Source organism: Protomyctophum parallelum (assembly GCF_964188405.1).
Source record: "Protomyctophum parallelum genome assembly, chromosome: 7".
Classification (NCBI taxonomy): Eukaryota; Metazoa; Chordata; class Actinopteri; order Myctophiformes; family Myctophidae; genus Protomyctophum; species Protomyctophum parallelum.
The window spans coordinates 14,033,873-14,047,280 of record NC_139705.1 but is presented as its reverse complement, the minus strand read 5'-3'; the positions used below and the strand labels follow the sequence as shown (position 1 = coordinate 14,047,280).

Genomic DNA, 13,408 nt, shown 5'->3' with positions numbered 1-13,408 from the left:
ATAATCAGAGTCATATTTATCCATATATCGTATTGTGATGTGTAGGCTCTGTTTCTTCTGTTTCTGTTCCGTTTACGAAACGTATCGCACATCAGTGTGGATGCTCAGATAATTATCATTTCACAGTAGTTGTTGTGCTCAGTGTGAATGGTGCATGTTATAATAGTCGTACATTCAGCCCAATGGCACAACACATGGCAAGGTGACACTTGTAGATCCCCATGGCAATGGGAAAACATTGCTTTGGTGATTTCTGTGTCTTGAAATGAAGATAACATATCCTACAATTTGTTGTAGATGTGTTGGAAGTAGTTTATTTGATTTCCATTTGAACAACTTCTGCATCTGATCTGTCATCTTAAGTTTCTCTCTTCTCGGGTCAAGGCCCAACCATTTTGTAGCCAGCGACGTGGGCGGTAGCGTGTTACTTAGTAATATATTACGAGCCGGCTGCAGCCCCTGAATCGCTAGCCACGCTTCATTGAAGAAAATCACTCAATGTGAAGTGAGGGGCGCTGTTATCTTCCAACATGCTACCAATGTATATATATATATATATATATATATATATCTTTTATGACGTAATTATCAGACAAAACAAACATTAAACTATGTCCATTTCAATGCCGTTTTTAATGTTTGTTTAAGGAAAATCATCTTACATGATTAGGTGATGTAATGATGATGTAAAACAAACATTAAATTATCTTTATTGTTAATGGGATTTAATGTTTGTGTTAGGGACAAAACAAAACATTAATTTCTCTTCATTGTCAATGGCGTTTTTAAAACAAACATTAAACCTGTGTATAGGAGCAGTGTTGCCAACTCCCCAGTAACGGAAATAGCTAGTGGCTCCTCGAAAAGTAGCTAAAAGTAGCTAGAGGTGGGATATGCGCGCGCGCAGCGCGCGCCCTTGCGCGCGCGTAGCGCGCGCCGCCCCTAGCGACTTTTTAGCGTCCCTAGCGACTTTTAGACGACCCTAGCAACGAAAATATGTAGCCAGCCCAGAAAAACATTTGTCATTTATGTGCACTTTGTATCATCTCTTGCTGATACGTGACGTGACAAAGTTGGATATCACCATGAAACTTCACATCAAACTGACATCAAAACAAAATTTGTATTTTGTTAACAGGAATTTAATTGTATTGGACCATACTTTGTCTGGCCCCTCCCCCGAGACCACTTTGCTATGGGAAACCCTACCAGGAGCACTAGGCTCCAGATTTGCTGCTCGTTTAAACGCATTGTAATTAAAAAAAAACATACCTCAATTCAACTAACGTTTAGAACGCTATTTTGTTCTGATCCATACAGGAGTTAGAAGGTTAATACTTTATGCATTTGCGTGTGTATTTTATTTTTACTAGCAGACTAAAGTGAGCTGCCACTGCCAGTGCTTTGCTTCCTCCTTTCTTGCTCTGGGTGTAAGCACACCATGATGATGATGATCGCATTCATTCCATTGTTACAATGTGAGTCAACGGGACTACGGGAGTGTCATTACTCTCTCTTACTAGATTACTCTGCTGTCACAGCAGAGCTCAGTGGCTTCCTCGACTCGGCTTGGTTATGTGCACATAACCGAGCCGAGACGAGGAAACCACTGAGCCAGACGCGCCGAGTTTTTTTTTCTTTTTTTTTAGGCTGAGAAGGAAAATTAATAAAAATGAGGGTTTTTATCTCTGGCGACTGTCAACACGATTTATCCCCAATTCACCAGAAAAAGTAGCTAAATTTCTCGCCAGAAGCTTTTCACTAATTAAGTCGCTAGGGGGGTCTGGAAAGAAGCTAAATATGGCGACAAATCCGCTAAGTTGGCAACACTGTATAGGAGGGCCCTCAAAAAGTACACCTGTGTGAAGTGAGGGGCGCTGTTATCATCATATTTCATCACATTCCCGCCAATCACAATTGGCGTCCTACATTTTCTGTCCTCACTTTTCATCCTCAATACGTACATTACTCAGCCAATCAAATCATCGCTATGGGGTGCTCAGCCAATCAAATCCTCGCTATGGGGTACACAGTACAGACAAACACACAAAGCTGGGCATAGGGGGTGCTGGCAAATTTTTGGAGTGACATCTTTAAGTTTTTCTCAGACGTGTTTGACTGTGTTATCACCCCAGACCCCTACTGTGCGATTCTGGGTGGATTTCAAAACCTGTCATTTCTAACTCAATACCAACATAAAGCCATACAATATGGCATGGTTATCGCAAAAAGGAATATTCTGACCCATTGGAAAGGAGTGGAAGTACCACTCTCTTTTAATGTATGGCTAGCAGAATTGACCAAATGGAAAATATAAGATATGATGTTTCTCTTAAAACGAAAGTATGTATGCTGAAGTATGTATGCACATGAGTATTCTATTTCATTTTTTATTTTATTTTCTAAAACTCTTAACTGTGATCTATTGTATTATTTTCATTTGTGTACGTTTTGTTTTTTCTTTCCTTTGAATGGGGGGGTGGGAAAGGTTTGTGTGTATATGTGTATGTGATGTGAATGTTTGTAAAGTATTGTCTTTAAACCTGAAAATGTATAAATAAATAAAAAACATGCTGGCGATTGAAACAAAATGAAAATTCCTTGAGTATCAGACTAATATATTACCGTAACAATTACCAAAACAGTAATAATATTACAGTTATTAATCCAAGTAACGCTGTGTACAGTAAATGTGTTACAATGTATGCTATATTTGGGGGGGACAGAGTGTGCGAACAGTGTCTGGGGTTAGTAAATGAGATGGGGGGGGGGGGGGTTTCTGGGAAGGAACGACTGACTGTCTTGTCGAAGGCTAATGTGTCAAAAGAAAGTCTGTAGGCGTGCTGAGCACCATCATGTCTAAAAGTGTGGGCCATTCAAGGGAGAAAAAGGGTCCGAAAAGCCAAATCCGACATCTTAATTACTTTCTGCTTCAGTGCCAGAAAACTTGCCAGTGAAAAGGTTCAATTATAAGATATTGAGGCAAATCAGCTGCCCTTATGACAGCTGCTTGGTCGCCCGTCAATGTTGTTGGGTTAAGTAATTATCATTTGATGCTGTCTGCTTATTCTTGGAGGAGAACTGAAGCGGCACAGATGATAGTTAAAGAATCATTCAAGTCAGTTTTATTCATTTTTGTTTTTACCTTGATTCTTGAATATTGGGTTAGTGGTTCTCGTTCATGGTCAGGTAAACTAAAAGAATGAGGAAAAATTTAAAACAGATATTTTTAAATCATGATGTCCTTGACTGTGCAGAATTTACATGCAGTAGGTTGCTTCTGAGCAGGAGTGGTACAGTAAACCAATTCAAGGAAGGAATAGGACGATATACTCTACTCACACACCCATTCCCTCAATGTTCATATTAATTTTGAGAGAAACAGACTGTTTTATTCATTTACGTGTGTACAACCTTCACTCAATTGAAATAGAATCTATTGATTCCAAGTTCTTCTTAGGACTAAAAGCAAAGCTGATTGAAGGAAACCTTGAAAAAAAATCAGTAGGCTCCACTACATCCCTAAAGGACCAGAATAAATATCTAAGTCAGTAAAGCCCTCACAGAACACAACACCTGAAAACATCTGCCAAGGTAGAGCGAGTTAGCGACCCAGTAGACTTACCACCGCCGACTAGGAAAAAGCTATCACAATTCGAGATTCTGACAACGGCAAAGTTAAAAAGGCATATTTAGTCATAAATAAAACATAGGAGTGCAGCATCTCAGCATGCTCCCCCAACGAAATGTCCCAGGAGAGAGTTGGAATGCTGTTTGTGAACTCATGCTTAGCACAGTACAGGGGGGCTAGCACTGCGTCACCACGACTCAAACTACATTCCCACATTCAGCCCTATTCAGTGAGGACTACTCCTCTTTAAAAATTCATTAATTTACAGCAAAAATAGATTAAAGCGCCGAACTGCACCAACCTAAAAAGTTTGGCTTGTGAATAGCATTAATAATAGAAATAAATCCCCCAATCCTAGAGGCACTGGCTTGGAGGCACGGATTAGGTTTTGTTGCGCTTTATAATGGAGAGTCATTTACATTTTTTAGAAGTATTACAGCTTTTTGATGGTTGTTTATAATTACATTGTTTTACATGCAAATTGGCTTACAATTGTTACTCATTAAAACATAACCAGTGGAGGGCAACTACACTCTCTGTTCATGTAAGACATGGGACTTTACACTAGATTCACAATAGCAAGCTTTGCACTCTGCTAGCATGTGCAGTGTTTGACAGCACCAAGTTATATGGAAGTTATTTCCAAAAGATAGGCCATTGAGGGGTGATCATCACCCAATCTAATCTCTTGCATGATCTTTCTCTTTCAAATCAGAGAAATGCTTATATGGATGAATCAAAGTGGATGCGTGACAAGATGAAAGGAGTTTATAATATTACTGAATTTGAATTCAGATTATCTGTATCTGTATCTTTTTTGATTGACCATAGAATCGCCACAGCTCCTGGGAGCACTCTCAGAAGAAAGATTAGATACATTCAAAAAAGGAGAGAGAAACAGAGAGAGAGAGAGAGAGAGAGAGAGAGAGAGAGAGAGAGAGAGAGGGGAGCTGCTGTTTTGCACGCATATCAATTTATTGCATCTTCAAATGAATATCCTTCCCTAACTGGTGATGGAGGGGAAGTTCCTCAGGTATAGCAGCTATAACCTATACAGTATATAGTGGAACAGCCTCGTCAGATGTTGATGTTATGTAGTTACTGTGTCAAACAAAATGCAGCAGCAAATTTCCTTTGCTGGTAATGAACACTTTAACTTGGAGGTAAGCTATTTAATAAAGTTTTCAGGGATACCTTTTCTTGTGACTTATTTTTTCTTGTGACTTATTGTGCGTTACCCGTCCAAATCATATAATGGAAATAAAGGTAATGGGTCGCACACACCAAGACTGCATTTTAGTTTTTATTCTTGCATGATGGATCGAAGAGAAATGTTTTGGCTATCCTGCCTTCATCAGTGTGTAGAGTTTCTGAATGTTTGTCCCTTTTGTACTGACATTCAGAAACATACAAGAATAAAAACTAAAATGCAGTCTTGGTGTGTGCGACCCATTACCTTTATTTCCATAAAGCTTTCAGGGACAATGAAACACCCAGTAAACAAGTGTAATGCTTAATTGGGTCGTCCACTCACAGTTAACAGTCTTTGTATTGAGTTTGTGCTTGAAATGTACTGTAATTCTGCAAACTGTTAATAAATATTTAAATCAATCAAAAACCAGGTGTTTCCTACTAGTTAGACAAAATACATGTATATTTGATTTGAAGGAAGTCAACAATTTGCCATGACTGTAGTGTAAGTGTTCTGTGGCCAAATGTGAAAAGGCTACAGTAGCACAGAGTGCCTATCAGTAAACGAATGCATGAATGACTCAAAATACTCATCAAAATCAGCCCTTGTAAATTTATTTTAATTCATATTTACAAAGTTATTTAAATAAAGTTGGTGTTATATTCTATAACACCTCCATACATACACCTCAAGTTAAAAAGCAAGTTGGTGTATTGCACTTTATTGTTTATGCAGGAGATGACTGCGTGTCTTGGGGAGTAACCCTTTTAAATATTATATTTAACATGATTTGTGACAAGTGCACGGTGTGAAATCCATTGTGCTTAAATTAGTTGGCAAATAGTTCTCGGCAAACAGTGAGATGCAAGTATGTGGTTGAACGCTGTAATAGTAAAGTAATCAAAATGATTCCGTACAAGAAGGAAAACAATAGATTGTAAATAAATAATGTGTGCAGCCAGACATCATGAAAACCATGATTGATTTGTACATTCACATATGGTATTCATATGGTTTATCAAAGAAACCCATTGAAACCCCACCCACAAATAGCTCCTATTAATGCCACTCTTAAAAAGTTAGTACTATACTCATTTCTTAGTATTACTTTTGCTGACATTGACGATAATTACAACGACCTTTCCAATGATAAAACAGAAATCAGAACACATTACGTGGTTTTCTCCCCTGCACGTTTCATGTGATTCTGCATAACATATTTTAATGAGGCATTTAGGGGTATATGAGTGATCTATTGAGAGCATCTACAATGGCAATCACCAGTGAGTGTGGCAGCTGTTCTGCAATTAAAAAGCCAAATTAGCCTCAATCAACACCATTTAAGGGCGCACGTAAATCTCAGTGCAAATAATGATGAGAGAAATCTGTTCAGACAGCTCTCATCTTGATAAGAATTAGAGGCGCATCCAAATCAAAAACAGGGTCCTCTCCCCCACATTTTTCTCTTTCTTTACTTCTCCTATTATCCTCACTCTCTTTTCCTGCATTCTTCTTCTATTGTATTTGTTTCAATGGAAATGTAATTGTTCTGTATTGGCCAATGACACAGACGTTGTATGAGGAAACATTGTTTATAGTCCTTTGTACATTGTGTGTGTATATATATATATATATATATATATATATATATATATATATATATAAATCAGTGGTCCTTGAGGGGGTTCCAGGTGGTCCCAAGATAAACGTAATTAAATGATGGAGAAGTGGTACGCAAATGGACCCTTATACATCTTTAACTCTTGAGTGCGTAAAATGAAACCAAATAGACACTTACGGTCCATTTCGTTTCATTTTACACTCTCAAGAGTTAAATTATTGTTAAACATCTGCATTACTTTAATTTACAAAAAGAGTACACAATTAGAGAATGTAGAAGAATTGTTATTTTGATCAATGTTTGTGTGTTATCTCTCCTTGTGTACATCTTATTCAACAACAACACAATATTGGGTCTGTTTTGGGTCTGAGAGTCTAAAAGGTCATCAAATGGTGGTTAAATGCGGAATAGCTAATGGACCTTGACATGAAAAGGGTTGAAAACCACTGATATACTGTATATCATATAAGCTGTAGTACACCTGTGTACTATATAAGTTAGTAGAGCAGTACAGGCCATAGGCCTGCCCTATAGTATTATTACAATAGGTTTTTCTTCAATGTGTGATAGACCTATAAGTCTTACGGCTGTTGGTCCCTAAAGCAGAGAAGGTTAGAAAATGGTGCATTTATATAGCTCTTTTATCCAAAGCGCTTTACATTCACTCGCACACACACACACACACACACACACACACACTGTCACATTCATACACAGATGGCGGAGGAAACCATGCAAGGTACCAACCTGAACATCGAGAGCAATTAGGGGTTCAGTGTCTTGCTCAAGGACACTTCGACACTAACTCTGGGGGAGCCCGGAATCGAACTGGGAACCTCATGGTTTCCAGACGTTCTACCGGCCACTGCCACCAATAACTAAGCCAGCCTTGCTGAGCCAAGTGAACCCATAGACCATGAAGGAGCCTATCTCCTGTTTCCATAGAGTAAGGCGGCTTGATGTACTACAAGTACATCTCCCAGCCATGATGTACCAACATCCCTGGACGTGACACTAGTATGTTGCAGGGACTTACCCCCCAATCCAACCCTTGATGCTGAGTGCCAAGCAGAGAGTCATTGGGTCCCATTTTTTATAATCTTTGGCATGATCCGGCCAGGAATCGAACCCAGACTTCCCAATCTCACAATAATCACAAGGCCACTGACCTGACCCTAGGCAGAAGGAGACCATATTTGGGTACAACTTTGGGTGCAAGTCATATCATAATCTCATATCATAATCCAATGACAATAGCCCATTCCTAGCCCTGTAAACATGACTCTCGTATTCATACGAGAGTCATGACGCAACTTCACCCTGGTTTTTGCAGACGCTACATTTACAAATAATTAAAATATATAAACATTCGCATTTCAAATATAAAGTACTCACAAAGTGTCCCACGGGTGTTAGTTAGTAGCAGCGCCAGCGATTAGAATTTCTGCATCCCGCGTTGTTTAATAAAAAGCATTTTTATCCGAGGTGTTATTTTGCCATTGGCTTTCAACTACGCGCCCCTATCGGTCGGGAGGAGGGTGGCACTCGGTGTGTTCGATATAGGTAGGCTGACCGCCCTGCCAATACAGACTAATAGGCGAGTGCGCTCCCGGTGTGCAACTGTGGATTTCCCAAACGAACCCCGTTTGAAAAAAGTAGCCGGAGAGCTCGGACAAAAATGCTTTTTATTAAAGAACGCGGGACGCAGCAATTCTAATCGCTCGCGCTGCTACTAACTAACACCCGTGGGACACTTTGTGAGTACTTTATATTTGAAATCTGAATGTTTATATATACGGAAATCTTGTAAATTCAGCGACTGCAAAAAACAGGGCAAAGTTACTGCATGACTGTCATGATAATTATCATGGCAGTCATGTTCCAGGGCTAGCCCATTCCCAACTTGTACATATTTGGGTGATAATTGTTCAGTGATTGCCCCATTGCATTGTTGACATTTATGTCAACAATTTGAAATGGATTGCAAGATTTGCCCTAGGCCTTGAATATACCTTTTTTTCTGACACATTTGCCCAGCAAATGTGTAACCCAAAGCTTTGCCTCTGCTAAACTATTTTGAAAGTAAGTAATTATATATTTGAAGTTGAACACAATCCTTTCAAGAGTGACTATACATTCCACAATAACACACAACTCAGATTAAACTTGATATCATGATTGAGTAGGCTGCTTAAATCACACAGGTAGGCTACCACCAAGCTGTAGTGATGCTGCACCCCCCCCCCCCCCCCCCCCCCCCCATGCACATCACCCATAGCACAACTCAATAGATAATTCCTTTCAGCGAATGTCATTAAAATCTGCTTTAATACGCCGATAATGAGCACGAAGTATATCCAGCTGTTCTTATGATTTTAGAAAACTTTATTACCGAGTCATCATTCTACATAATGTAGGCTACCTTCACCTGAGAATATATAATATACAATCAATGACATTGCTGCTAACAACGAGGATGGACATTCCGTATTTGGCGATTTTTAGGTTTGTTTTGTTTAATACGACATCGACATTTTATCACATCTAAAGTGCTTGTAGCAGCAGGTATGCTATTATGTTCGTGCACGCATGTTCTGTGGGTTCATCATTTTTTTCCCAACTGTAGCCTACGTATCATTTTCTCAAACAAACTGCTAGATATAGGCTAGCCCCAATAACTGAACATGACCCACACGACTATTAATACAAAGTCATGGAAGTTGACATGACATATATGTTAGAAAATAGAAATACAACACTACAAACGCTGTCTATAAAATATGCATACTGTGACAGGCAGGGAATTTGACATGGCCTGACATTAACTCAACTCCCCCAAGCTTAATAAAATTTTCTCTCCCTGAAAGACGTTTCTTAAAATCCCGAGCCCTGACCACTGTCATCCCCAGATCCTTCAGCAATAAGACTACTTACTTACCCCGGGAAGGTGTTTATGTGCCGGCTCAATTTTTTTCTTTCTTTCTTTTTTTTCCCCTTTTTCCTCCTTCACAGAATCAGCGGTAGAAGCCTATATTCTGCACTTGGAAATGTCCCTCGAAGACAAAGCTTTATGGGAGGTTCAGTCACTTGGAGTTGGTCGCATGCACCGTGCTCCGTACGGGCGTCAAATTGACCGGTGCTCGTGGTCATTTGACTGTCATGATGAGCAGACTTGACCCGCTATTCGCTTTTGCGACGCTCAACAACAAGGATCCCCGGTCTCACTACCCCGTCCGCCTGCTAAACCACCGGAACTACTTCCTATGCCAGCCGGAGCACGTTGAAGACAAATCCATGCACCACAAAGAGAGAGAGAGAGAGAGAGAGAGAGAGAGAGAGAGAGAGAGAGAGGGGGGGGGGGGGGGGGGGGGAGTGAAATCAAATGTCAAATCCACTTTACTATATTTCAAAATTTCTATTGGATTTTCCTGGGACATCTTAAATTATCGTTATACGTGTTGTGAATTATAATAATATTAATAATAAAAGCTAAATCATTTTTTATTGTATTATTAAAAAGATATATAGATTTTCAGTTTTCACCAATACAAATTTAAACACAATATTATATTCAATAGAGATATCTGACATCAGCACCATCACCTTTCCCTTGGAGGGGGGGATAGTAGGCTATAAGAACTGCAATGGTAAAATGCTCAATATGGAACACTTGCCTGCCGCAAAACGAATGGGGGGCTAAAATGCTTACAAGACTTATATTTACAGACAGCAAAAATCTGTCAGTTACCAAAACACATTTTCTGAATATCTTGGGACAGATTTTGGTGCATATAGAGGCACTCAGAGGCAGGTGTCTTGACACTTTGTATGGAGTTTAGTTATACAGGCAATTTGTCTTTTTTTGTCTTTTTTTTAGACAATACCAACTTCTACCTATTGAATCATTCATCCCTTGGCTTATGCAACATTTATAGACTGACCTACCCTTTTAGTTGAAAAGCTTAATATATGAATCAATTGTGATCTATTTATAGAGACATTTGAGCCCCCAACCTCTCAGATTGATATGCTTTTAAGATGCAATCTGAGCACCATGCCATGGTACTCACGACGAGGTGGCAGTGGCTACAACTGTCTACAGCCCATGTTTACATTTGAATCAATCAATAGGAGGACAGGAGACATGTTTTCTTTTCAAATGGATGATAGTTAAACATAAGATACAACATAGGTAGTAATAGGAGAAGGTTTGTACTGTACTGAGCTTACAGAGATTTGAAAACATATTTTGTCATGAAAACGATATACATGTGGCAGTAGTGGCTCAGGGGTAAAGCAGCCGGATGGGACGCGTGAGGTTCCGAGTTTGATCCTGGGCTCCCCAAGAGTTAGTGTCCTTGAGCAAGATGCTGAACCCCTATTGCTCATGATGTGCAGGTCAGTGCCTTGGTAAAGTGCTATATAAATGCACCATTTAGATACCACACTGACTGACTAGTTACCACTGATTGTTTGCGTCAGTAAGATCCATACCAACAACAGTCAGAACATGCAGTCGATTCCTGCATATAGACTTCAAAACCTGAACATTTTGTTGCTTTATTGCCTGTCTGCTTTGTTTGCTTAGATTTCTAATCTTTTCCACAAGTCCTGGGACACAGGCCATGGATATGAGTTTTTGGCAGAGATTTAAAAAAAGTCTCACTTACCATACTGAAATTTAACCAATGTGGAGAGGAAGACATGAAACAGTCATGCAACTTCAAACCTGTATATGCTTCGGATGAAGTTAGTTAACAGTACATGTATGATAGAAAAAGTATAAACTGACAGTATTGAGAGATTAACCTACATTTTAAAAGGAGTCCAACATGGTTATTTAATATTTATGAGATCAAGTGTAAGTGTTCTGAGGCAAGGTCATGCTACTGAGTGGCCTGCCATGATTGAGCTGCAGCCAGAATGTCTTGAGTGTTACCGTATAGTATACTGATTCCTGTATATAAGTATGCTAGTATGTACAGACAGATGTAGTTATAAAGTATTCACAGTAGGTTTTTGAGAGCTCCTTGTGGTCTGGTTTTCTCATTTTATTATTTATTTATAACTAAGTAAGGTATATAGTATAGTAATTATGTGTGGAAAGGTACTCAATGTTCTACGGTGGGTGAAACAGGTTTTTATATTAACTTCTGAGGGTGTCTCAAGAGGTTGCCTGTTATCCTGGTTTCTTACTCCTATAGAAGGCCTGTGTTCTGTATTACTGTTTCTTTATTTAGGTAAATTTTTTTTATTGTTTTTTCTTTTCCCTTTTTATTTAGCCTACTACTGTAGTTTCAAAATAGTTCAATTTTGTCCACCCTGCAGCCAATTCAGCATAATTCCAACATGAAAATGAAAACAATTATTAGTAGGCCTATCATTTAATTAAAAGTAAGTAAGTAAAAACATTTTACAAGAATGAACTGGCCATTGAGTGGAGGGTGCATTGAGTGGAGGCTGCAATTAAGACAATTCTGATGATAGTGTAATTAATTCAACATTGGAGAATATAGTATATGAAAGCTGGCAGAAGTCTGTTTAGGTGTAATTAAGCGAGTGAAAATGTAAATTGACTTTTCAGATACTGAGAAAAGTCAATGACAAACATGCAGATTTTGGCCATAAGCCAGCTGGGTGTTTCTGAAACATGTAAGGCGCAATTTGAGTTGCAATTTGTGTGTCAACACACTTGGAGTTATATTTCAAGCCACCTGCAAACAACAGCAGTTCTCAGATGTTTGTTTTGCTTTGTTTTGTTTCTGAAAAGCTCCATAAATGTTATATCCAGTTGGGGGGGTGGGGAATTATTATTTGAAGACTACAGTCTGTACATATGTTTATGTTTGCCATATACTAATGTCTTTGGATTACAAATGTCCTTTATACGTGGTACCACCAAACAGTCACACAAATAACTTCATATGAATAGCCTTTTGTTTCATGTTTGGGGAGAATACAATCCTGTTTGGGACGGTGAGATTTGTCCGTGGTGTGTTATGTTCAAATAAGTGTTACATTTTCTGTTTACTAAAGAGCAGGAGAGATGAGGAGACACATATTACTAAACAAACACTCTATTGCAATAATTACAATAAGAATATAGATCTTAAAATAAAGAAATAAAGGGGTTTAAACTAAATATATCACTTACCTCTGGTGCCATAGGAGACTAGTGTATTAACAGATTGTTTTGTAACTTTACAACTCTATACTGCACCCATCTGGATGTTTGCAGTCCTTACAATGGAAGCAGGCTACTGTTACTGGAGTAAGTGCTGAGATCCATTCATTCATTCATTCATTCAAAGCAGCACTCATCAGTGGTCACTTCGGAGTCGGACACAAATATATATGCTGCTGCATTGTCTGAAGGAAGCCAAACCAAAATAAGTTTTACTCCTTATACCTGTACACAAGATGTAACAATAAAGTACAAGCTTGAACCTTGAATAACATGGAAGCCAACATCTTTGACATCTTTGACCCATTGAAGAGTCTCTGCAAGCATATCCGGCGAGGACGCTCTGTGATTCGCCAGTCTTCACTTTGACTGGTGCCTTGGTGCCTTAGCAAAAGCCATGGATGAAACTCATGTCTCCCATATAGTGATAGTGATAGTAATAGTTTTATGGAAGGATGGTTGTTATTGTTTAAACATGTAACTTTACAATTGTGTGGGACATAGGCTAATAGTTGTTGCTGTCAGGAAGAAATCACAAAGTTTTTGAGTTTTTTGAACAGTCTGTGTGTTGGAAAGAAATATTGAACCAATGAAAAGTATTAAAAAGCGCTTTGGACAAAACCTCTTAACCCCAATTACCTCAAACTGTCTAGTACAAAAGCAACGAACTCCACCACCTCTCCCCCTCTCATGCAAGTAATTGACAATATATAAATTGATGAGGCAGTATTGCATTGGTTTACAAATATAACATTTCTTAAAATATATATATTTTTCATT

At 38.8% G+C, this 13,408-nt stretch overlaps 1 protein-coding gene across 2 annotated transcripts in view; it reads right to left on the bottom strand.

Moving 5' to 3' along the window:
- LOC310861749 (forkhead box protein J3-like) overlaps window positions 1–9,675 on the bottom strand; it is an 82,099-nt gene extending 72,424 nt beyond the window's left edge. The window contains exons 1-2 of one of the 2 annotated variants that reach the window (XM_083769355.1): window positions 9,383–9,675; window positions 3,146–3,194 (exon numbers count right to left, since the gene is read on the bottom strand). The gene's annotated coding sequence lies outside the window, so the exon portion shown is untranslated. The remainder of the gene's footprint in view (window positions 1–3,145; window positions 3,195–9,382) is intronic. The other variant, XM_083769356.1, reaches the window with a different exon arrangement.
- Window positions 9,676–13,408: the final 3,733 nt, after the last annotated feature.